This window comes from Lutra lutra, chromosome 2 (genome assembly GCF_902655055.1).
Source record: "Lutra lutra chromosome 2, mLutLut1.2, whole genome shotgun sequence".
Classification (NCBI taxonomy): domain Eukaryota; kingdom Metazoa; phylum Chordata; class Mammalia; order Carnivora; family Mustelidae; genus Lutra; species Lutra lutra.
In genome coordinates this window covers 166,496,553-166,524,104 of record NC_062279.1, presented here as the reverse complement: position 1 = coordinate 166,524,104, position 27,552 = coordinate 166,496,553, and the positions used below count along the sequence as shown (strand labels likewise).

Sequence of the window (27,552 nt, the reverse complement as noted above, 5' to 3'; positions counted from 1 at the left end):
AATCACCCCGTGAAGTAAATAGAACAGATATTATGAGCCCCACTTTTCAGATGGTGGAATGGCTGTGAGCTGCCCAGGTTTATCTGTGTTATCAGCTGGTAGAATAAACCTTAAAAAGTCCAATCCCTGGCCTAGGGCTCTTACCATATCCTTTCTTCCAGCCCCCGCATAGACACTGTGATGAGACCTCTGTATGATTGAATCTTTCAGCCCATGGGATTCAGTGCTCCCTGAGGATGACTTTATATTGTTATTACTAATAAAATTATCACTGAATTTTCCTCACAGCCTAGCATGTGGCACATAACAGACCCCAGAAGATGCATATTAAATTTATTGGAAGCCTAACAACCAACAAACTCTCTCAACCGCACCTCCCCCCTACTGGTTTATTATTATATATGTCTTTCCTACGTCTTACCCTGTTGAATGTGCATGTAATTACACTTCTTAAAGTAATATTATTAATGGATTTATATAAAACTACTGTTTCTAAAGTCTAAATATTTTTATTTTGCTCCCCTAAGGTCTAAATATTTCAAAAATAAATTAGGACAGTGGTGAAATATTGCTTTTTGCAGTTTTATCAGATTTCTCCAGAATATCTTGCTGTATAAATTTAACTAATAAATAATAAATAATGGACCTTGAACAAGGGAATATCCTCAGACAGATGATTATGCAAAGAGAAAAAGCCGATTTAGGTCTGTTTGAACAAATGTCTTAGAAGAGATTCAGGGGGGTTTTATGTTTGTTTGTTTGTTTACTTTCATCTCTATTGAGAATGAAATGAATATTTTTACCAAAGCCCATCCAATATAATTCAATTCAATAGGCATTTAGTGAAAGGTAACCATGTAGCAGACAGTGGGTCATAGTTGGGAAGAAGACACACTTCAGAAGACATCATCTCTGCCTTCAAAGCAGCAGGAGATTGGAGTAGTTCAGAGCTCATTTTCTTCTGATTCAAATCCTGGCTCTCCTACAGACCAGCAGTCTAACTTCAGCAAGGTAACCCTTCTGTGCCTCAATTTCTCTTCTATAAAATGTTAATGATAACTTCATTAAGTGCATTGATTTGGTTCAATAAGCAGAACCGACTTCATCATTTATGGGGCCTAGTGTCAAATGCAAATGAAGGGCGACTCGTTCAAAAATGATCAAGAATTTCAAGATGGTGACAGCAGAGAATTAAACCAGGTGGAGGCCCTTCTCAGCAGGGGACCCTGTGTGACAACATAGGCCAATACCTAAGCAACCAGCCCTGGTGATGAGTAAATGATTAATGTACATAAAGCAGTTAGAAGAGTGCCGGGCACATGGTAAGTGTTATATTGTAGTGCTAGTTTATTAATATTGAAGAGTTTCCCTGGACATGTAAAAAATAGCAAGAAAAATGATATTTTTTCTTAAATGCAGGATAGATCGCAATTTCAAATGAGCTCTGAAGTTTGTAACTATGTTCTCATTACCCCGGATTTGGGGTCCCATCAGCAAAATGCACCACTTCATACTTATTTCACAGAGATCACTCTTGTGTTTGTCCTTCACACAAAATGTGCAGAATGTGAGTCCCCTCCTTTTTATATGATATTTATATGATACTTTCCATTTGTTTACCTGCATAAATTTTGTCTCAATATAAAATATATGTAACAGGGAAGTTTCTTAACAAGAGATTCAAGTCCTGATCTCTCAACTGTGCAGATGGAAAGTACTCTCAGTTCCTTGCCTTTTTTTTTTTTTAACATTTTCTCCCTAATGTCCAACCCTTAATGGTTAAAAAAAAAAAAAAATACACATCTGTAATATCAAAATAGAAGTCCACTCAAAGGTGTCCACGTTGTAATCCCTGGAATCCATGAATGTGTCATTGGGGGTAAGGTAACATTAAGGTTGCTGGCAGAATTATGGTTGCCAAGCAGCTGACTGTAAAAGAGGAAATTGTCCTGGATTACCCACGTAGGCTAAGGTAACCACACAGTCTCTTCCACGTGGAAAAAGAAGGCAGAAGACATCAGTGCCAGGGTCATGGACTGTCGTTTGCTGATTTTGAAGATGGAGGAAGGGACTCTGAGCCAGGAAATATGTCCAGGAGCTAGAAGCTGGAAAGGCAAGAACAGATCCTCCCCTAGAGGATTCCCCATGAGGAAGGAACCCATCTCTTCTCGTGTCTTGATTTTAGCCCATTGAGACCCACTGCAGACTTCTGACATCCAGAATTGTAAGAATAAATTTGGGATATTGGACATTCAGCTTGTGGTTAACTCTTAGAGCAGCATTAGGAAAGTAATAGGACATCTATCTATGCATATGTGTGTGCATACATACATGCACACCACATCCCCACATGTGCTCCAGATATACTTTTGAGCTTTGAGAATATCTCCCCTTAAAGTTCAGTAAGTAGCCTCACAAATATAGGCTGTTCTTGCTTGAATCAGTGAAGAATTGCCTTCCACCCTGGATGTCAACAAGCTTCTACCTTTCGTCTACAGATACCTTGTGGTAGAAAATGCAAAAAGTCTGCTTCTCTTGACCTAGACTGAAAATGTTGACCTTCCACAATGGTTCTACTGACTGAATCTACTCCCTCCATTACTGTGTTGATCACATTAGTCAATATCCTTAGCCACTATCCTTATCTGTCAATATCCTTATCTATCTTACTCACTAGCCAGGGACAGCCTGCAGGAGAGGGACTGCATCCTTATTTGTATCTTCATATCCATGGTATGACAATTCCTGTCACACAGCAGACTCATCAATATTTCTTGATTTAAATTAATGAATGGATGGCTGGAAATTTCTTTAAGCAGGCACATGTGTGTACATATACACACTGGGTTGAATTTATACTTTGACTTTATTTACTCCTAACAACAATATTATGAGATAATCACTAAATTAGTTAGTAATGGTAGTGATGGGTAGGAAGGTCAGATTCAGAAATACTAGGCTTGCGATCAGGAATCATTAGAGCTTTCTAATCAATATTTGAACACTGATCAATAAAAGAGAACAGGCTTCACAGTTATTAGTTAACATGACATCACGTTGTTAACCAAGAATCAGCAAATGCCCACAAAGATAGCTAATATCAGGGTACACATAACATACCTAATTGCATAAAAGTAAGGAAGAAAAAAAAAAAACTTTTCAGGAGTCTAGAAGTTAGACACTGTTCCTGCTGCATCTGGATGGATAAGTGAGAGAAAGTTCTCCAAAAGTGGAGTCACAGGATCTATTTTTATGTTATTATAGGTTGTATCATTTTTAGCCAACATCCAATTTCATTCAACCACAGCAAAAGCAAAAGTTCACAATTCTGCCTCAACTTGCGATGCTGAGCTCACTTCTAGGTGTGAATAAATTTGTATTTTTTTCTTCTCAAAAGAAATTTAACAAATCCCATTTAGTCATGTGTGAGTTACTGTGCTTTTTTGAAGGGCCACTTTGGAGTGTTTACTAAAATGACAAATCACTAAGTACTGATTCATATGTGGCTAGATCTCAATGAAGGAGCATATATTAAATTTTGTTTAATATGAAAATCATAAGACATCTAAAATATGAACCATCCGTACAACTTTAATTTTAGGGATAGAATTCATTAGTAGAAAGAACACTTCCTAGTAGAGCATGACAAAGAGATATTATTGATGGCGGTATCGGAAGTAACCCTATGGATGGGTGTTTCACTTCCATTTTACACAGATTAGACTTGTTCCCACCAGGAGGAAGGGAAATGGGCCTTCTCTCAGCCTACCATTTACCAGGTAAACGGTAGCTGAGTTTGACTCTAATCCATCTCTTTTTGGTTCGGAGTCAGCCTGAGAGGGGAGGTGTTCAGTGAGTAGAGGCCCTTATGTTTTATATTTGGTTTTGGTTTTAGTTTAATCAATCAATTAAGAATAATCTTACCAGCCACTGAAATAATAGGAGAAAATTTGTTTTTAAAATCTCTTGGCATAGTCATATCCATGACCCTATTGTTATACTAGGAACTTGTGCCCAGAATTCTATGAAAGTTATATACCTCACTCAGTTTAAAACTTACATTACTCTATGCAAAACTGTTAACATCCATTTAACAGCAGATATTTTCATCGCTTAGCTCCTAAATGCCAGGATCAAGATTTGAACTCAGTTCTTTGAATTAATCAAGTCCATACCCCTTTTGCTTTCTTGAATAGTTCTTAAGATGGCAGCATAGAACAGAAAACTCTCTTATATGATTAAATTTCAATTTTGATTCTCTTTGTTCTTTTAATTGCCCAGGCATGAGTAGAAGAAGCTGATGAGTAACATCTGGTCAGTTGGAGAGGAAGTTGAAATATCATAGATAACAGGGTGGGTGCACGTGAGATCTAGCCGTGCAAATGACAGCAAAGGAAACGTAGTCACTAATGCAAGTCCGCTTGTGGGGAAATATGAAATGCTGAGATCCCCGAACATGCATACTTTCAGAATGATTATTTTGATGAAATGCTCTCACTTTACTAAGAGTATATGCACTTTTACTGCATATAACAAAGTCCAACTATCTAGTAAATAGAGTGAAATGAGTGGAAGAGAAGAAAGTTGTGAAATTTTGGAGGCATTATGAGGAAATAAGATTTAGAGAGGACTATTTTAGCTAGAGAAAGCTATGTTGGAATACATAAAATATTTAGAAAAATAAGAACAAACATCATTTGAGAAATACAAGAAATTCATAGGGATATTGAGAAAAACATAAATAATTCTCATTCTGGAATAGCTTAAAAGCTAACTTAAAGCATAGAAATAACCTCAATGACCTCTGCAATCCCCCCCAGATCTGGGCCCAAGATTTCTACTGTTATTATTCAGTATTAGTGCTACGGAGCAGGAAATAGTAAAGAGAAATAAAGAAAAACAAGTCCTACCTAAACTGGGGAAATGAGAGCCAGACACGGAAAGAAAGCAAAAGAAGCATGAGGGATGATTTAAAAAGGAACTAAAATAAAGAAAATATGTTATTTTATTTCTATCTTTTTTTAGTCCAAAATAATGAAATAGAAAATGTGCAAAATGTGGTACCTAAATCCATCAACAGCAGGATGTACAAAATTATAATGTCTCTATTACATCACCATATGTAGTACTTTTGATTGCTAATTACACTATCAGATGTATAGACGTATGTGATATGAATAATTTATTTTCTGGGTTTTTTTAAACCTAACTTTGGGTCTTGAATACATTGACAAGATTCAAGCTTACAACGTACATAATCTGGAAATGTAGTTTCAGGCAATTATGATATAAGTATACACTTTTCAAAGCATTCATATTTAATTTAAATAACGTGCATTTAGGTATCATAGTTGAATTGGATCTGACATGCGGTGCATTTTAAAACGTCTCGGGATGAGAGTCTATTAAAGAAAAGACTGCTATAAAACAGAGACTGACAAAGAAAAAAACGAAAGGGAGCAGAATAAATAAGTTTTAAAAAAATTAGCACGTCATGAAACTGGGGGGGATTCTGATTGGCTGGACACGCAGTCATGATTTACTAGCCTATTTGGTCTCCTAGTCAATAAATAACATGGTGTCAATGGAGCAACTGTCATATCGTAAAGAATGCAGGCCATAAAATGGTCCACATGACAATATATCATCAACGTGTTTCCATCCCTCTTCTCTTTTAGAGAAAACTGTGTGCAATGAGATGATAAAGGTCCCTACATTTTAGTAGCCATATTTCTTAAAAACTGTGGATCATGCAGATTATTTGTTTTTTTTTTTTTTTTTTCTTTCTCTCCCAGTTTATTAAAAACGTAGACTGGCAGTACTGTAATATTCTCACCTATTTAAAATTATGACATGTGATTAGATTTCAATCTAGACCCCTCACTGTAGAGGAATTACCCTTTATAACTGTTACGAGAGTTCTGAGACTGTTTCTGATGGTTGGCATTTGAAGAAGTACTTTGCGGACATCAATTAGTTTACTGCTGTCAATTGCTTCATGAAATAAAGCAGCATCTGTGGGCTCAGGCTGTCACTTCTAAGTGTGGATATATTGATACTCTACTAACCACTCTAATTCTGAAGAGTGAAATCCGATTTATTAGTTGAAATTTTACCCTCCAGATTTGCTTACAACTTGGAAGATTTTAACACCACCCCTGAACTTTCTCTCTGCCAATCTATACCATTTGCTTTCTTGATCTATTGTATACATCTGGGTACTTGTTTGGTAACTAGGAAAATGAAGGGACCATTTTCCACACTTATATGTTTATATGCATCTTATTTACATCAGATATTTAATTAATGCTTGTGGGGTGGAGTATGGAATTATACATCCATTCTTCCTGCCTATAATGTGGTTTCCTGGCTAGACTCCTTTCTGTTTCAACACACACAATCCCTAGTATCAGCTCCTCCCAACCTCCTTTCCCACCAGAACTAAACAGAACAGAATGGCAGCTGGACAGATTACTCCAGTTTGAAAAGATGAAGTCACAAAACAAAGAGTAGATTCCCGCGCATCTGCACACATATGTGGGTTAGGTCTGGACTAAACTCAGGCATCAAACTTTGTGTCCAAGTTAGTTAACAACAAAATCATAATAGAAACACTCAAAAAGTTCACACAAGGCTCAGAGACCGTAAGAAATTTTATAAAACATAGTCAAATGACTATTACAAATGAATAAGAAACCTGTTGATTAAATGTCATTATTGATTATCTATGGTATTAAACACACACACACACACACACACACACACACACACACACTCAGGGTCAGGGTTAAGGGACACTGTACACAGAGCCCTGTGATTGCCAGACAAACCAGGAAAAATCTTGGGTACCCATAGTTTTACATAATAGTAAATATGTATATTGTGGGTAGAGAAAAGTGAACAACCACTCTAAAAATCCACTCTAACTAGAGACTAGGCTCTTGGAACTTTAGTCGGCAACTTTAATCACTCATTCCCCGCCCCCCAAGAGTTAACTCTGAAAAACACGCATCTATGAGTCACATCTTTTTCATGACTTTTTCTTTCACATCACTATAAAACTCCATGATGAATACATGTCTTTTCACAAGTAGATTAGCTACTTAACCGAAAAGAAAAATGTAAATGAGATAATTGGCACTACTTTCAAGTCACTAAAATGTAAATAACTGGGCATATCTCAAATATTGACAATGGAAATTAAGGTCATTGAACCATATTCCACTCGAGAGTTTCTTTTTGTTGCTCACCAGAACCAAATTCATGAGTGTGGCTTCAGCAAGGATATATTATGTATTTACTCCTGTCTCTATAGCTTATGAACATGACATTTCCTCTGCTTCCAATATTTTCCCTTACTTCTTTGCTTCAGATAATATTTATTGAGTACTTACTATGTGCCAGTTGTTGCTCTAAATACTTTATACACATCAACTCCTTTTATTCTCTCAATATGAATAATAATAGGACCCACCTAGCGCTTCTGAGAATTCAATAACTTACAATTTGGAGAGCGCTTAGGACACTACAAGGCGCATAGAAACTGCTTGAGAAGTGTTTGCAAAACGATTATATGAAATAGATTGCATTTGTTATTCTCATTTGACAGATGAGGTAATGGAAGCAGAGAGAGATAAGGAACTCCCAGGGACCATCAGTTAATAAGTGGTTGAATAAAACTTTAAATAACAGCAGTTTAACTCCAAACCTGCATTCTCAACCATGCTTAACCACTAGACTCCGCTACTTCTCAAAGATATGCATGGATTGTTCCTTCAACAACTTGACCTGAAACACCTCCACTAAGATGTTTCCAGAATTTCTAAATGTCCACATACTAGACTGGAGGCTTCTCAAGTATCCAAACCACGTTCTGTCACATAGTCTTCTCCTACACTGATCCACAAACAGCACATGCACAGTAAATGGACGAATGCCCATATAGATTGATCGTCTTGGGAGGATAATGTAAATGATAACATTTTAACTTTAAAAATTTAACAGACATACCATGAATATTTTACACTTTAAAGATATAAATATCTGTTCAGTTTAATTATCCTCTAATTTATTTCTATTTCTGAGGAGATAATACTTACATATCAATGACCACTCTTTCTGCCCTGATGGTCTTATATTCATATTTTTGTACTTTGGAGAAGATATATACTACCATCTTTACAGACTTGAACTTATCCTCCAGTTCTACCAGTGTGAGTGGTACTAGCATTGAGTTCTGGAAAAATTACTTAACATCTATGAGTTTCAGTTGCTTTAGCTTTGAAACAGGAATTCCAGTGACTTCTTATAAAGTGGTGGGGATGAATAAATAAAATAAAACAATAGTGGGCACAAAGTAAGCATTGGATAGTAAGCATGTAAATTGCTTCACAGGCTTTTATAAGAAAGTGACATATAAATTTAAAACCAGGGACGCCTGGGTGGCTCAGTCGGTTAAGCATCTGCCTTTGGCTCAGGTCGTGATCCCGGGGTTCTGGGATCAAGTCCTGCATTGGGCTCCTTGCTCAGCAGAAGCCTGCTTCTCCCTCTGCCTGCTGCTCCCCCTGCTTGTGCTCTCTCTCTGTGACAAATACATTAATTTGTTAAATCTTTAAATTTAAAACCAATTAAACATGCAAAAAAAGTTTAGCTATAAATTTATTTGAGCTGGGTATGTTAAGTTTCTTTATGTTTTATCCTTCTAATACTAAAATGGAAATGTATTTGCATTGCTTATATACACACCGACTGTTAGAGTTGGGACAAATAAGAGAAAAATCTAGAGTAGACTTGGGAAATCAAGTTGAAAATTCAAATTTCTGAAAATAATAAAAAATCAGATGAGAGTACCTCTAAGACTTCTCTAACAACAGCCTCCTCCAAGCCATACGGTCTACAGTGTTTGGTGATTTGGAAATCTCTACATATTCTTGGTTGGGATGTATCCACTTCTGGGTACAGGTCCAAAGAAAGAAACTTTCTGGTTCTTATTTCCAAGAGTGATGCTACAGGTCAATATTGCCAAAGTGGAGCATGACGGGAATAAGCTCTGGAATGGCTTTTAATATACTGGATATGCTAGAGGCGTGATTGCCCTAATGATGGATTATTGACAAAGTGTATTGCTGTGATGCATTTTTAAAAACATACGTTTACTCCTATAAGGTGCTGTTCCAGTCTGTCTCAGTGTTCAGTGCATTTGTTTTATTTGCATAGATTATCCCTGTCCTAGAGCATTCTAGCCATAATATGACACAATCTGCTGACTTACTATGAGCTCTGCTTCCCTTCTAAAAAATCCATAATGAATATTTATGAATCTAAATTTAATATAGGTCTTCAAAATAAATAAATAAATACATACATACATACATGATAGTGCTTCCATGCTTTTAATGTGGTTATGAAATGGAGTAGACCTTAAGATTTGCCATTAGGTTTTAAAGAATGGTCAGCTCAGAGTGAAGCCATCTATGGGGCATGAATAATGAGAAGGATACAGCAATAATGCTTGAAAGGAAAGAAAGGAGAAAAAAGGGAGGGAGTGATGGGGGGTGGGGAGAACAGATTGGAAGATAGAAGAAAATAATAGCTTTTCTAGTCAGATATAAACCAGAAGCCAAATTTGAAGAAAATTCTACATTTTCCCAAGTCATGTTCCTTATTATTTTAAGGTATGGCAGTCATTTCATCTCATTTAATATTAATTCAAAAAGCCAGTCAATGTTTGGCTTAGTCTGACCTGTCATTTTGTAATTTTTAAAAAAGAAAAAAAAAAAAACATAGCGACACAAAAGCACTTAATATTGTTTGATGTGCTTAAGATGATCCAAGAGCTTAAGCACTTAAACCACTGTAGCTCTTTCTCAGAACTCCCAATGAAGTTTTGACATTTTCCTTGTTGCTGGATGTGTTCTTTGGGCTTCTATGGAGAAACAGCTACTCAGAAGCACCATCCTGGTAAAACAACAGTTAAGAAAGAACCACCAACAACTGCAATACAAATCTGACATGTTTTCTTTTCCCTGGCTTGCTGACAACCCTCAGGAAATGAAACATGTGGTTTTGATGAAGTAGTGCCTTAAATTTTAATGTGGCATTGGCCTATTGTAGGATCCCTAAAGGTCCATGGGCAATACACTAAAAGGGAACTAACAGCCGAGAAGGAAAGACCAGTGGAAAGATTAGTTATACACAAATATTCTGTAAAGTGCAAGTTAGAAATTGGGTTACCTTACATGGAAATACAACACTGCTGATAGTCTTCTGGTTCCTATCACAGATTCTCCAAGTCAGCATTGAAAATGAATCACATAAATAATATGTCTTGTTCATAAACCCAGACATGATACAACAAGGTCGAACAAGTAGAGGGAGAAAGAAATGCAGTGGTAATAGGACCTCGTGTCTAATGCGGTCCTCTTCATCTTGGTTATTGGCATCTCTGTCTACTCCATTGTCCAAAATAGGAACCACAGAATAACCTTTACGGTTTTACCTTCATGAACACAACATGTCCCCATCTATTCACTGAACTCTATCTATTCATCTTTACATATGCCTCCCCTAATCCCTCTGTTGCCAGAATTATCTTCCTATTACACACATAACAGATGATTACACTTGCTAACCTGTTGATGACTTCTTGTTTCCTGCAGGATAAAGTCAAAACACCTTTTCATGGTATTCAGATGGCTCCAAGTTACCTGCCATCCCAGTACCCTCCCCTAATATTCTGTCCTATACTTCAGCTTCCTTAATCACAATGGAAACCTGAGTTCAAAGCCATTTCTCTGCTCCTTAACTGTGTTTATGTTGTTTCCTCCTACTCTGCCTTATAAAGTTTTACTCTTGATCATGGTCAGCTACCCTCTCCTATCTGGAGCAGAACCCTCTCCCAAGGCAAGGCAACATCTCCCCATTTGGTCCTTCAGTAACTTGGCATGTATCTCCATTCATCTTTGCATTACAAAGAGAAGATACACCATCCTTACACAGAAGCACTGCAACAATTCTGTTTATTCGTTTTTTAAGGAAAAAAGATCTCCTTTGAATTGCCTTCACTGTATCTCTGCAAAATACCACAAGCACAATCTGAAGTTTCCCAGGAGGACATTAAGTTGGATTTCAGAGCATGTAGTGTCATTCCGTCCACTCTTTGGAATGGACAAAGAACACACATAAGCTTGACGGGCAAATGACCCAGAGAACACTTGGTGGGCAATGACCCCGAGAAAAGAGAATGAAGCTTCTAATGCTCACAAAGAAGAGCTAAATGAGAAAGATATCCCAGATGGTGAAGGAGGAAGCATGTATATGAGAGAAGAAGAAAAAAAAACAACAACAAACAACTTCATTTCAATCATGTGCTATCAAACAGACAGCCATCAAGAGGGGCCCTGCCTTTGCTATGACTGATCTTTCTCAGTAATTCTCCTAACTTAGGGGTCATTCCAGATTCTGGGTTCTTTACTCCAAATTTGCCAAAAAAACAAAAGGAAACTGCTGTTGCTGAGCAAAACAAGGGGAAAAAAAAAAAAAAACACTTTTGGAGTGAGATGTAAATGATAACCCTAAAATTAGAGAAATTGGAATCTGTCAGTTTTAGCTGGGTGCTTTTCATTCTGCAGAGGCAGCACAGACTAACTCAGACCTGTTCTGAGTTAGTCTATCCCGTTCTGAGATCATTTGGGTATGTTAGGTTTTCAACTATTCTAAACATCAAGATTCTAGCTCCTGATAGGATCAAGATAATAGGAACCAGGAGTTTCCATAATATGATTTCAAGGAGTCTCCATCACATTCTGTTCTCTGAAAGTCAATTCTTAAAATGGTTCTCGTTATCAAAGACCCTGAAACACCCAGGTGGCATCATATTTAAATTTGCAGGGACGTTATTGTAATCTCAGCAGTATCTGGCTGTCAGCAAGAAGGTGGTATAATGGACTATAATCATTTTGCACAGAGTAAGGACAGGTCTAGCAGAAAATGTTTAATTCTAGGTGATGGCTCCTGCAGAGTCAGTAAAGGGCACTTACTAATAAGGAACTGCACAAAAGTACCCGTGACGACATGCTCGTTGGAAAAAGCAAGCTCAGCAGATTGGCCCCAGCTAATAGAACCATTACTGCTGCCTGTCAAACTATGAAAAATACCAAAGGACAGGAGCATCGGACTGAAAGGAATACGAAGATAGTAAGGAGATAGCAACCACAATAAAAAGAGATAAATCAGGACACCTGAAATACGCCTCTATCTTTCTGTTGGCTGAAAGTTAACCATGACATCAAATCCAACATGGTTAATTATGTTAACCATCTATCAGATCTATCACACAGAAGTGTGCCGAAAAGCTTGCTCAGGACAGTCACCACATTTCATATGCTACAAATATCACTCTCTGCAACCAAATTCTTCACTGTATTACTATCAGTCCGAAGCTCACTTCTAGGCATGGCTGTACTGTCTTCTGCTACTACATCCAGGCTTTAAGGCTCAGATCTTTGTTATGTAATGCTTACTTTTCGTTTTTCTTCTTACTCCTGTAGAAAATGTAAAGCCAGGCAAATGAAGGGAAGGAATGCAAGAAAAGGACTCTGTAGCTTTTAAAAAGGAATTAATTATTCACTCTCTTTCTAAGGGCTTCTGCTACCACTGGAAGAATGAGGGTCACACAGATTCTCTACACAACTGGGAGCTAGACCAGGAGTAATGCCAGGTTCCTAAAACCTCGGGTAGGCGGCCATCTTCCTGTAGGTGCTCATCAGCACTCTGTAATAAAGTAGAGTGACTGTGCAATGACCACAAGAAGCACCGACACTTAAAAGCCACGTAGTTGAAATGTCTCACTGAAAATATAAAATTTTAATATAAAGAGGTACAAGCACAAAATAAGTAAACCAAGACAGATTCATAAAAATGCACACAGTATCCCCATAGGAATGCAAAAGAGCTATTTAAGGCTTACAGTACCATTTATCAGCCAAGAAAATAATAACACAAACAAAAGATGAAAACACAACACCTGACCTTTTACACAGCTCGCTGTTAGTCTGGGCCAGGCTTTGGCTGTTCAATGCAATACAACAATGAGAAAATGTTTCTGGATGGGGCGCGTGACATTCCAAGCCTAGAATTCACTGGCTTGCACCGTAAAACATTTACAATATCCGACCTCCCATTATTTTGAGTAAAACTGAAATTAAATAATAGAAGATCCCTGCAAATAAATGTAAAAGCAGGTGTTCTTTGAAAATGAATTTGCTTGAGTTGGGTGTGAGGGCGGTGAGGGCCCCTCCCAAGACCTCACTACCAAAGAGTTTAATTAATCATGCCTGGAAGAGAGAGGATGCTCTCGGTTACTGGCTTGCCCTTTAAGAACTTACTCTATGTTATCACCCAATATCTGAGATACCGATCCTTTGCCATCATCAGTCACTATACTGTTTCATGATGGGGCTTAACTCGATTTATCTAACTCTTAATTTAACCGTTAATAAAAACTGAGCATCAAGGAACATAGCTCACAAGGTTCGGAATAGTGCCTCTGGGATACACATTTTATCCTTCCCACTGTTTCTATTCTGGTTACATCAGTATGCAGAAGCCATTTCAACTGATATTCCTAGACACAATAACACTGCACATAGAAGGATAGGTTTGGGTATAAATAAGGAGATTCAAAGTCTTGCAATTCATACATGCATATGGCACCAGTATGGGGGATATCCTGGGCATCCATGAACACAGGTCATTTGTCACTGGAGGTTATGAAGGAAATCCCAGAAGAAGCACAGTTGTCTCTCTGTTTAAGTTTAAGAAGACAAGTGTATTTGCAGCAGAGGAATGTTCTCTTATATATATTTCAGTCCAACCTGAGTGGTGAGAACTCTTGAGTGGACGGGGCTATTTATGCCCTTCATCTGACTTAGACCTTGGGAAGGCCACAGTCGTTGGCTTTATCTCTAAACAGTCCAGCCACATTTATATTTTCTGGACATGGGCCAAGCTAGAGACACACTAAACACATGAGTCAAGGGCACATGTGGAACTACACACCCCCTTCTCCTCAGATACCGAGATTGGGCTGACCTCTTTCCCCTGCATGACATCAGCCCCTCTGGAAGCCTAAAACTACAAGGAAAGGGATGGAAGTCTTATTTTGGACCCACGCTTGGCTGAGAACACAGAGAAATCACTTTGGGTGATTTCCCAGTGTCGGCAGATGGGGTGGTATAAACCTGGTCTTTGGAATCAGACAGACTTGAGTTTGAATCTAGTGCTACCATTGACTAGTTCCAAGGTCACAGGGCAAGTTATTTAACTTCATCTGTAAAATGGGCTTAACGGTGCCAATCTCACATTGTGACAATTCATGAATCCTAGCCCAAATGCTTGCTGGAGGAATGTGCACTGTAAAGAGGCTATAATATCAAAACTTAAGCATTGGTCCATACATATATTTCCTTAATGAGGCCTAGAAATATATTGAGCTGTGAGGAGAGCAGTGGTCGGAACATGGACTTAAATCAACCCTGCAAAACTCTGTAATGACCTCCAGAGTTTTCTTCACTGTTGTTCCTCTTTATAAATATTGAATTCCTTCATATGTCATCTCCAGGAAATCCCTGTAGTCGGCTGTGTTTTTGCAAACATGCCAAATTATATGTCCACATTCATATTACACAATGTCCACATTCATATTACAATGTGTTCCTGCCTACAACCCCATTTGCTTCAAAATGAACTGCAAATTTGATATTCTGGTAGCCATTTTTACATAAGATATGTTGGTGCAGTTGGTTATAATTTACATAATCTCAAAACTTCTTTCTTCCTTAAGAAAAAAAAAAACTCATGTTGTTTACTTAGAAATAAGTTTTTTTCACAGTAATATGCTCCATTTCTCATCAGAATAATATATTACTATTTTTAAATCTATTTGAATATGATCTGTCATATTTCACGTGTTGTTGCCCATATGGTTCTTCATAGGCAAGTGATGGTCAAATACACGACTGCCTGTAGAACATTCTTTTTGCAGTGTCAAACAAATATGAGGAATCATTCGGATTAATATGTCACTTTTTAGATAGTCTTCAAGGATGCAAAGAGAACTGTTTTCATTTAAAAAAAAAAAAAAGCCTGAATCAAAATTATGAAAACAAAGATAACTAAGGATTCAGGGTGCTTCTGGGGCTTTTTTATACATGGAGACATTCCCTCAACAGAAAAAAAAAAAATAAAAATAACATATATATATATATATATATATATATATATATATTTTTTTTTTTTTTTGCAACTTTGGGCCTGTTTTGAAAGTGTTCATATTATTTTATCTTTTTCTCTATTCTGTGTTATTTTATTTGTTGTTATGTTATTGTTGTTTCAATAAAAGATTTTCCTATTTTCAAACTACCTAAAATTGTTAATTGAGATAATTCCAAGAGTATTATTTTAAATGTTAAATCTCAACCTGTTAGTACTCTTACTATTTTAATCGTTGTGGTCAGTGCTTTTAGGAGAAGTCAAGATGCTACTAATGTATTTGGAGCACACTTAAAAGACTGAGAATGTTGCTGATAGATTCTGTGCCTCCATCCAGGCTTTATTCACAACTTGTTTATGGCAAACTATCTCTGGTAAGCTCACTCCCAGGCAGAAAAGGCCCCATTCCCCACATTCAGCCCCAACCCCTTCCAAAAATCTTTCGAATAATTTTCTGGAGGATTTATTTTCCAAAAAGAGATTAGCTCTTGGGTCAAGCTCAGTTACAGGCATTTATTCACCATACCTTGTTAGAGAAAAATTTTATATACTGAAAATTATTTAAGCAAAATTCACCAAATAAATGATTTCATAACCCAGTTTAGCTTCATTATTCAAGGAACTATCATAACATAACACCCCCATCAAATTAGTGGCAGGGAGAGACAATCTGAAGATGAATCATTTAACATGTCCTTAGCCAAACAGCAATAGAGTCTATTTTTACTTTATCTATTCAATTTCCCCCTAACAATGTGAGATTCCTGTACAAGCACAAAGCCATCTGCACTTAATTAATCACACAATCCACCCAAACATTATCAGATCCTAAGAGGATGAAAAAGTACATATATATATATATATATATATATATATATATATATGTGTGTGTGTGTGTATATATATAGTTAGCTAGTTAAAGTAAAAGTTAAAATGTGTGTGTGTGTGTGTGTGTGTGTGTGTGTGTGTAGTTAAATAAAGTCTTCATGTAATACATTTAAATCAGGGCATAGCTAAGTGATCTAAAAAAAAAAAACAAAAACAAAAACCACAGCTCCGCCAACCAGTTAAGTCTCTAATTTCAAGGCATCAGTACAGACAGCCAGACATGGACTCCCCATCATTCCTTTTTATCCTCTTAATACTGATTTTGCTCCCCAAAAAACAGTTTACATTGAAGGTCTTGGTATATCTGATGGGAAATTTCTAAAAGAGCTCATCCATTATGAGGCATGGCTTATCTATCTTCATAAATAACAAGAAACACATCACCTTCAGAGAAAAACAACAACAAACAAAAACCCACTCATTAGTGTTCTGTGTTCTGTGGGCCATAGCTCAGCCACCTGTCTCATCCTGTGACAACAGGAATGATGTACTCTGAAAAGTGTCCTTCCTTTTCCAGTCAGCAGATAGAAACCCAAAATGGTTAGGAATAGAAATAATTACAGTAAAAATCAATAAGATTAAGTTTTACAACTATAGATAGAGGGGAAGAAGAAGATGTTATAAATCTCACTGTTGGGCTCCATTTTGCAATCTTTCCTGCCAGTAATCCTTTGGTTTCCAGGTGTTGTCATGCTTACTTGTTAGTCATATTATTCCTTCAGGGTTCCTCGGTTCCCTGAGATCATTAAGCTACAAATATTGAAAAGAACCTGTCCTGGGAACCTGGTGTTCTAGATTCTGATTTTGACTCTACCAGAAAGAGTGTGTAAGTCTGAACCAGGGGCATTAGACAGATGCTCCCCAAAGTATTTATCAGTAAGGAAGTCCTAACTGGCCAGTTCTGTGGGGGTAAATCTGAAGCTTACTATGGCTATCTGGTGACATACACATATATATGAAATTAATTATGACAAATGGAATTGTTGGGTTCTCTTCAAAGGGAAAGGGCTGCTCTCTCATTGCAGAAAGAAATCATCCCGTGTTGGGGAATTAACAATAGCCAGTCTCAAGCTATGGAAAAAAGAAGAAGAAAAAAAAAATCTCACTTTCTGAGTCCCAAAGCCTTCCTTCGAGTTGATATCAAAAGTGTTGAAGACTTCGAGACATTAAATAATTTTCCTTTTCAACATGACACAAATTAACGAGTACCCACTCTTGCCTAGTCCCTGCCATAGATACAAAGTATACGGCCGTGAACAAAAAAACACACAAAAATTCCAGAGCTCCTGAAACTTACATTCCAAAGAGTGAGAGACAAATGAGCCAAATTTATTTTGTAAGTATTCTACACACACACACACACACACACACACACACACGATTCTTATATACATACTTGCATTCATGCATACGTACATACATATCCCAAGTGGGTTCAAAAGGAAGAGGAGAAAGGTGGGTTGTTTGGGACCAGGAAGAAAGTGCTATTTAAAATAGCGCAGTGAAATCCTCACTGCTCACATGACCAGAAGGAAAAAGGCTGAGCTATGTGGGAATTTGGAAGAAACACCCCAGGAGGCAGAGCAGATTTAAGGATTCTGAGGAGGAAGTGAACCTGGCCTTGTCGCAAGAACAGGGAAGAGGTAAGTGTGGCTGAACCTGAGTGAGAAGAATGTGGTCAGAGGTGTCTTTAGAGATGTAAGTCAGATCATGCATGGTCTTGAAGCTTTGGGCTTTAACTTGAAGTGAGATGGGTAGTCGCAGGAGGCTCCTGAACAGAGGAGTAATTTGAATCATATTTTGCAAGAATTACTCTGACTACGGTTTTAAAAATAGATTGCAGCAGGGGTCAGGGTTAGAAGCAGGGAGACTTATTAAGAGTCTTTAGACACTTTTTACCATGCAGAAGAGATAGTAGAAAATTAAACAAAACAATGCAACAGCATGCACGCCCCTGTACAAAAACAAAACAAAACAATAAAAGCTTTTTAACAAAACTTCCCAGCATCCTGAAAAAATGTAATCACTGACCAGTTAATTTTCTCATAGTTTGAATACTCATTTTGAAAGGGAAAAGCCAATGGGGAATTTAGAAATGCAAGTTCTTTAACAAATTATATAAGTCCCTATTCCTTTATTTGCTTTATATCATTCCTATATCTATTTTTCTACACTTACTGAATGAAATTCATAAAACAGATACATGCAGACAAAAGGAAAAACTGAAATCCAATTTTTTTTTTTTATGTATCATGCAGCCTCTTTTTCCTTAGAATACACTAATAATTAAACTAAGGCCTAAAAACTCAATTTAAAATAAAAAAATAATATAACTATTCAATGTACTGAAACATAAAGAAAGGATAGAAAATTATTAAGCACTGTGAGTAAAAGTCTCAGAAACCATATTGTATCGAGCCCTCACAAAATCCTGTAAGACAAATGGAGATGAAAAACGTGAAGCTTCAAGATGTTACATAACAGAGAAAGTGATATCAGGCATAGATTCAGATTCAGTTGTCTAGTTCTAAATTCTCTTATATCACAGCTGCCATGGTCTTTCTTGAGGCATTTTTTTTTCTATAAATTTTCTCAAAATAGAGATTGTGCAGCCAAATAACCTAATATCTAAGAATAGGCAGTATTGCCAATAACTTGTCTTGATTTAGCCAATCTGAACTCTATTGGTTTGCTCATTGTATTTCTGGAAAAGTGATGCAGGAATAAAGTGTTCTGCTAACTCACGATAAAGTAGACTGATGGGGTTCTTCTATATTTAAATGCAAACAAAAGGCCTTTAATAAAAACCCTGAAGAGAAACTCTAAAGGTGTCCCCTTCCCCAGCTTTTTCTGATGAATGCCCTATTAGTATCTTTTCCCTCTTCTAACTCTTTACAGTAAAATCCTGATTTAAATTCACTTAATAAAATTTATCTTGAGAGGCAGGTATACATTTCTGTAAATTTTCATGGTTGGGAGAACAAATGTTCTTGTCCAAAGTATTTTGTCTTCCACTAGCAAAATGAAGAGATGAAAAAATGTTTCAAAAATAATTCTGAATTCCCAGTAGAAATAGGCACTTCCCACTCCCCAACTCTAAGAGAGGTAAAATATATCTCATTCTAAAATTTTACTTTATTTTGTAAAGAACTGCAATGTAGATTTAATTTAAAAGAAGCAACATAATTAAAGAGGAAAGTCCCTGCTTACATGTTTTAAAAGGTCAGTGTCAAAACTTGACACAAGAAAATGTGTTTCAAATTGCACCTTTTAAATTTAAATTCCGCTTTAACCATTCTCTACAAAGTCAGTCACTGCAGGAGAGGAGTACTTCAGGGATTTTAGAACTGAAAATATATCTTAAAGCAAAATATGCTACTAGCAGCATTATACAAAAACTCAAGAGAGAACCTGACATCATTTGAATTTCTTTAAATGTGTACAATATATTTTAAAATACATTTGAAGCCCATTTGGCAAAACTCAACTGGATATATTTTTCTGAGTTTACTATAAAGGAAGACAAACAATATATTTAGAGGATAAACAAGACAACTAATTCATTTACAAAACATTGCAAATTAATAATTAATAATTAATCAGGATACTCTATGTAACTTAGAGGTCTGCTTAGTAATACATTGAATGAACCCATTTTCATACCTTTTCTCTCAAGTTCTATCTGTAGTGAGATACTGCGTATATTTCCCTGACTTTTTCATTATATCTTATATATACATGCACAGGCATATAAATATATATAATCTGTACTAACAAATAAAAATGCATGTATAGCATATAAATATATATAATGTGCTCTAACAAATAAAAATGCATGTATGTATTTATAGTCTTCCTATAACTTACAAGTTAAGCTTATTTTCTTTATTACTATAGTGCTATTTATTTCATGCTTGTTAATCTGTCTCAAAGCTGTACTCTCTAAGCCCACCTAGTACAGAGATAGTCTTACACTATTTTTTACATTCTCATCACGCCAAACATAATATAGGAAAGCAGATGCTAAATTCATGAGTCTTAATTAACACATTTGTTTTAATAAAAATTATGGAAAAAATAGATTCTAATCTACTCTTTTACCCTTATGTTGGGAATTAAATATGAAGAGCTAGTAACTTATTCCAAAGCCTAAAGAATATATTTAGTTAATAAATTCACATAAAGCTTATATCATATTTTAAGCCTTAGCTATCTTTCACAAGGAGATAGGACCCACGTGATTTGTTTCCATATGTCTTCACACTAGCTATTAAGCACAGTCCAATGAATATGAAACAAGAGTCAACAGAGATTTCTAAACATAAAAGGGCTTCCTCATAATAAAGAAAATTAAGTAGGCAAAGGAAATAATTTTATAGGTTAGGACAAGGTAAAACTACCACTGACAATGATGTTCAGAGAAGAAAGAATAAATAAAACTGAGTCACTGCTACATTTCACACTGTTTTAAAACAATTCACGGAATAATGAAATCAACTAAGGAAAATCATAACTAAGTGAGTGTATAATAGAAATTCATGTGACTACTGAAATTTTTACTGTGGATTTTGTATGAAATTAAATTTTACAGAAAAATTTGGAAGACCATAATGACAAAATGTTCAAAGTTATTTAAAATGGCATTGGCCTACTCCTTTTACATATATACATGAATGCATTACACACTTAGTATATGAATACACCCACATAACCTATAGTTTTAAGAATATATAGGTAAAAATAAATAGGTTATATATATATATAAATAAATCTATAATATGTAAAATATCAAGTCAATATAGATGTAAATATAGATATATACATGCATATGTAAACATTAGCTGTATGTACTATAAATAAATTTACCTATTTCTAAAAATAGGTAATTAAAAACTGTGACATTAAAGTATATTTGCTTACCCAAATATGAGAAATAATAACATAGCAGAGGTTAAAATTTCATGGTAAGTTCAGACATAGATAATTCTAGGTATATGATTTTGAAAAATTTACCCAGTGCTTTAAAAAAATGTAAGCAAGGTGAAATTTACTCCACTGCTCTGTAAACTGGAGCTGAGAGTCTTTTCTCTACACTATAGGATGCAGTATTAGTGAGATCATACTGTTTCCATTGTGTTTCTGTTTCCCCTATTAGGGCTATAAAATTCTTGAAGACGGGCACTGTGCCTTATTCAGCCCTACACTCCTTATATTTAGCATAGTGTTTTGCTATGTCCATACTTTCTTAAATGAACAAATGACATTTACTTAGAGGGAACCAGAAGCTGATGGCATTCTTGCAAACTTACTCAATGAGTAACATCCCAAAATGAATAGTTCAATTTTAGTAATGCCTTGGTCTGCTTCCCTTGTAAAAATGTCAGAGTTGCAAATAAATATGCAACAAATGAAAAAATGTTTTAAACACTAGATTTTTCTCCATGCTTAAAAACATTGGTTTCAATAACCAACAGTCCAACTACTTTTTCATCAGAGGATATTGTATCCTCTAGGTTTGAAGATGATGCTATCACCCACCATAAAAATGGCACAGCCCTTTGGCTCTCCTACACACTCAGTATGATAGATATGTCAAAGTTCTATTCCGAGTAGAGCTAGAGTACGGGATTCTGATTGAGTTACCTCATCTGAGATGTGCTAACCACCAGAAGCCCCATATATCTTCACAATGCTTAGAATTATGTTTCCTTCATTTTCTAATTAAAGGCCTGATTATATTTATGACAGTTAGAGAATTTAATATGTGCATGTTTACTTAGTCGAAAAATGAAATTCATCAGCTCACCTACTCTTCACTTTTATAATAATAAGAAAAATGGAAGTAGCCTTAATGTTATTCTCTCAAAGTAAATTACATGAATAATGTTTTCCCTTCCTTACATGAGAGGGGGAAAAAAAGAGAATACTGAGAATAGGGTTTAGAAAATGAGGGGAGAACATACCCTTCAAGGAATTGAATAAAGCTAGAATGGAAAAAAAAACAACAGTTTATGTTAGACTGAAATTTTACATTATGCTCTAAAATTGTGAAAATAGTTTAACAGAATTCATCAGTATGAATCATGAAATGATTCACTTGTCAAATTTGGATTTTGAATTTTCCCTAGAAATTGTATTGACTTATCAGTAAACACTTATACCCTATAGACGTAAGAATTTATATTTTGACTAGAGTGTTCAAGTAATCCTGTGTGAATTTCTAAGGGAAAGGTGATTTCATTATTTTAAATATAATTTTGAGATGTTATGGTGTTGATAACATTCCCAAAATGTATATGAAGAATGATAAAACAAAGAGTGATAAATTCATAGGTACTGATAAGTAAAGATTTTAGGGCTTGAAGACAGTCTCCAAGTCATACTACCACCCACCCTACACCCAAACAGATGTCATGGACCAGAAAATTGAGAATCTAGTTCTAAAGCTTTAATTCTCATGAATCTTAAATTCTTAAAATCTTTAATTCTCAGGAATCTTAAAGATCCGGAAGCAGGTATCTTATTCCCCATTCTTGGAAGAGGCACATATTATCTCTTACATAACTTGTCCTTTGCATATACTTGCCTCTGTCCACTGAACTGAAAACTTTAATTAGGGGACATGATTTGTGGACCTATGAATTATTTCTCTCTACTCTTTTGCAAGCCTGGGCTTCGGCTTTGTCTAATCTTGTTCTCTACCTAGTGAAATGGTACTATTATTTCAAGGCCCACTGCTAGTTCTCTAAATCTTTTCCTGACTTCCTCTGGTTTCTAATTGCCTCCAGAGAGAGCCAGCGTGAATTTCATGGACCCTGGGCTCTTTGGTCTTTGAGGAAAAATTTCATCGTTAGAAAATCTCACAAAATATATATTATAACTCTGTTGACATAAAGATGAATATGTTAATATTGCATATTAAAACATTTTATTTGACCTAAAAGGCCCTTGTTTTTCTTCTGATTTTAAAAGAAATGAAGACAATGTCATGGGTTCCTGAGAGTATTGTGGGTCCAAAGTATTTACTTGCCATGCCCAAGGAAAGACAAATCAACCTCAGTGCCCTCCCCCATGCCAGAGTTAAAGATTCTACGCTATGTTATCCTTAAAGCATTTTATTAGTACTCATCACTGTGCCAAGCAAAGAGCAGCCCCTAAGAAATGTTTGTTGAATATTGCTGGTCAATATTTCACCCTTTCTTAATAGGAAATTGATTATATTTTTTACCTCCCTTGTAAGTTCCTCAAAGAAGGGCCAAGGTCTTATGCACTTCTGTGTATCTACAGACTCATAAATTATTTGGTATATGGTAAGTATCTATTGATTCAGACTGAATGAAATTGTGCTTATCTTTACAAACTCATACCAGACACCACTGATTACCACTCTGAAAGAAATATTCTTTCAAGTAGAGAGTACAGCATCCTTTCCATTGAGAGGAATGTGTGAAGCTTCTGATTGTCCTTCAAATGTATTCAGTTGTCCCAACGTCAGATTTGACTTGAAAGGGCCAAATAGAAATTATCCCTAGTGGTAATCCATTTCAAAGAGTCACCATTGGATTTTATGAGTCATGCCCTTATAACGCTATAGTGTCTTTACCTTGACTGCTAAGGTTTAGCCATAGGTCACAAGATGAAAATACAAAAAAGAACTGACAGAGTGAAAAGTTGTCTTACAGATTATAATTTAAAAGAGCTTGCATCAATTATTTATTATATATTTGTATGTATGTTATAATGATAAAATTTATTTTTATCACTTATTTCCAATGAATTTATAAAACCACAAAAAGAAATTAGGAACCTGTATGTGGGATAACTGCAGATCTATTAATTATTAGGTATTTAATATTATTCTATATGTACTTACTACTGTAAAATAAACTACAGGGGCGCCTGGGTGGCTCGGTGGGTTAAAGCCTCAGGTCATGATCTCAAGGTCCTGGAATCAAGCCCCTCATTGGGCTCTCTGCTCAGCAGGGAACCAGCTTCCCCCTCTCTTTCTCTCTCTCTGCCTGCCTCTCTGCCTACTTGTGATCTCTGTCTGTCAAATAAATAAATAAAATCTTTTAAGAAATAAAATAAAATAAACTACAGGGGGTCCTGGGTAGCTCAGTCAGTTCCGTGTCTGACTTTTGGTTTTGGCTCAGGTCATGGCTTCAGGGATGTGAGATCGATCCCTGCAACAGGCTCTGCAATCAGTGGGCAGTCTGCTTGAGATTCTCTCCTTCTCCCTCTGCCTTTCCCTCCACTCATGTGCTCACTTGCTCTCTCTCTCAAAAAAATTTAAAAATCATTAAAAATAAAATAAACTATTTGTACACTCACTCATTTCACTGACATGTAATAAATGCCTGTTACAGATATCGTAGCAGGTATGAAGAAGGATATGTTACAGCAAATCTCAGATTAGTGAGACAGGCAGTCCCTTGCATTACATTTAGAGGATGATCAGGAGGGGAGAACATTTATACCAGAGAAACAAATGAGGGGCTCCTAACTCTGATTCAGGATGCAAGTGAGGAACTTCAGGTTTTTGTTAAAAAAAATCATCAAATGACATTTCTAACTATAAAAGTCATGAAAAGAGAACTAAAAAAGCAAAGGATAAAGAAGAAGAAAAAAAAGTGACTTACAATCTTACCATAGAGACTTGAGCTACATACTGAAGAACAATGAAAAAGAGAATTTGCATTCCAGGCAAGTACAAAGGCAAAGAGGCGTGAGATGGCATCACAAAATCAGAAAGGTGCAAGAGCATTAGAGCAGGGGCATGATTCATTTTATATATAATGTAAACCAGATCCACCCACTCTGCCTCTGTGGTCAGGGTCACTGGGAGATCAAAGGCAGGAAGGCAAGCAGGAGAATTGGTTTCTCCCTCTGGGTCCATACAAAAGCCCCCCAGCCACAGGAGGTGGGAAGTTAGTGAATATTGACAAACCTCCAAGCGACCAGAGCTCAGAATAAAGCAGACTTAGAGCAATTCTACACCTTCTTCCTCCTCAGTGAGAAGATACTTCAGGCTAGGTGGACGTTAAAGATTGTCCTATTTCAGAAGCCTGCGTGTGATAACCATCTCTGCCTTCTGTAAGGGACTGACTTCTACAAAACACGTTCACATTTTTTCATCGCTTTAATTCATCATTTCAGCACTAAAGACTAGCAAGACTAGCGGAGAGGTCATTTCCGGGCAGCGCGGGACGGAGTAGCCAGCGGCCAGCAGAGCAAGATGCCTCAACTGTACGGTGACTACTGCATCACATACCTCACCCGTGAGTCTCATTCTGTGATGAAGACACACCGCAGTGGTAGGAAACACAAAGAGAACGCAAAAGCCTAATATCAGGAACAGATGGAAGAGCAGGCATAGAGCCTGATCAACAAAACCACTGCATTTCGACAAGAAAAGATATCTCTTACTCCATCATCTCTCCTCCTCCGGCAGGGACAATGATCTTAACTCGCGCTCAGTCTCCCAATCTCCTCACGCTGGTATGATGCCAGGACCCCATACGGGGGACCCTTCCATGATGTCAATGATGGCATCATCCTGGGATGATGCCAGTGGGACCAGCTCCTGGAATGTGGCCGCCTATGGGAGGCCACATGTCAATGACTCCAAGGCCCCCAGTGATGAGTCCTCCCACCTGTCCCATGATGATACCCACCTGGCCAGGAGTGACTCAATTAGACAGATAGAGACAGGAATCTCTTTATATCCATTTTTTTTTTTGTAAGATTTTATTTATTTGGGAGAGACAGAGCGCACACAAAAGCAGGAGGAGGGGCAGACGGACAGGGAAAAACAGACTCCTTGCTCAGCAAGGAGCCCTACTGGGGACTCAATCCCAGAACCCCGGGATCATGACCTGAGCTGAAGGCACACACTTAACCAACTAAGCCACCCAAGAGTCCCTATACCCATTTTATATTACTTGTTCTACTTTCCCGGGAGATCACGGTGCTCTGACCTTGGGTGTTTTCTAACAACAGGACAAGGAAGACTTGCTCCCTCTTTCCTATCAAAGAGAGAATAGTTTTTGCAGAGGAGTTAGTAGGAGCAAAAAGAAAAAAAAAAAAAGATGGGGCGCCTGGGTGGCTCAGTGGGTTGAGCCGCTGCCTTCGGCTCAGGTCATGATCCCAGGTCCTGAGTTCGAGCCCCACATCGGGCTTTCTGCTCAGCAGGGAGCCTGCTTCCTCCTCTCTCTCTCTGCCTGCCTCTCTGCCTACTTGTGATTTCTCTCTGTCAAATAAATAAATAAAATCTTTAAAAAAAAAAAGAAAAAAAAAGGAAAAAAGAAAAGAAAAGAAAAAGAAAGAACAATTTTCATTTGTATTGTGAAATGTGAAGATAAAACGGTCAACTGTTTAGTTTACAAAATTTTAAAAAGTTTAAAAAAATGAAGACTAGCAGAGAGATTCTTCCCACTTGACCACCGCAAAAATGATGTCTCAGAGAAGGACAAAGTTTTGCTCCAGGTCAGAGTCTCAAACTAGTAAGATCAGAACTAGCATTTCCCTTTCCCACTTTTCAGTGCAGAGACCTGGGTGTTCAAGGCCTATGAGTTCTATAGCAGAAAACACAGAGAATTGGAGTAGGAGGGGAGCTAATACTGGTACCCAAATTATTAATTTTGAACATTCCTTTTGTGTCTTAATTTGTTTAGATAATTCCTTTAATTTTCCCTTTTGTTGAGTATATGTAGCTACATCATTAATCCAATTTGATTTTTTAAGAGATTAGAGGCTTAATAGGGAATGAGAAAAGAAATTATAAACTCTATTTTCCCAGACACATTTGTAAGCTTTTCAATAATGAGTGGAATATGAATATTTCATAATTGCATATTTTCTTTTTGGGGACCAATAGCCATTTAATATAGAAACCATTAATAGAATTACCAGATGGGCGCTTTATTTGCTTTTAAAGTGGTTACAAATAGTAGCAATTAGTCATTGATGAAGACCTCTAAGTTGAGAGGTTTTTCATAATTCAGCACTATGATAATTTTTGGGTATCATCTGCAAAACAATAAATACAAAAACGTTTGTAAAAAGCAACATATGTCTTGACAATTTTCTAATTATCTGTGTGTAAAACACTCAATTTCTTCTGCACAGACGGAACTTTTCACATGACACATTTGTACTCCAAAGCCTACAAAAGATTACTAGAAATTAGTAAGCCCATATTTCTACAATTTGTTTTTATCTGATTCTACCCGGTTAGAGTCCGGAGTTATGTTTATTTTTCCCATAAGAAGAGGTAAATGCTTATATGAAAAACAGGGGGAGGATGGGTGTTGAACTGAAAGCTTGAATTTAGTCAGAAATAGAATTAGAAACTAGACTCCACACTTTTCAGTGAAAATAAGAGGGGAAGGATGC

At 36.7% G+C, this 27,552-nt stretch overlaps 1 protein-coding gene and 1 pseudogene across 9 annotated transcripts in view; one reads left to right on the top strand and one right to left on the bottom strand.

Annotated features, from left to right (window-relative positions):
- The window catches only part of PCDH7 (protocadherin 7), a 425,601-nt gene that overhangs the window by 314,037 nt on the left and 84,012 nt on the right, over positions 1–27,552 (bottom strand). The window lies entirely within an intron of this gene.
- Positions 17,742–25,863, top strand: LOC125093617 (U1 small nuclear ribonucleoprotein C-like; annotated as a pseudogene).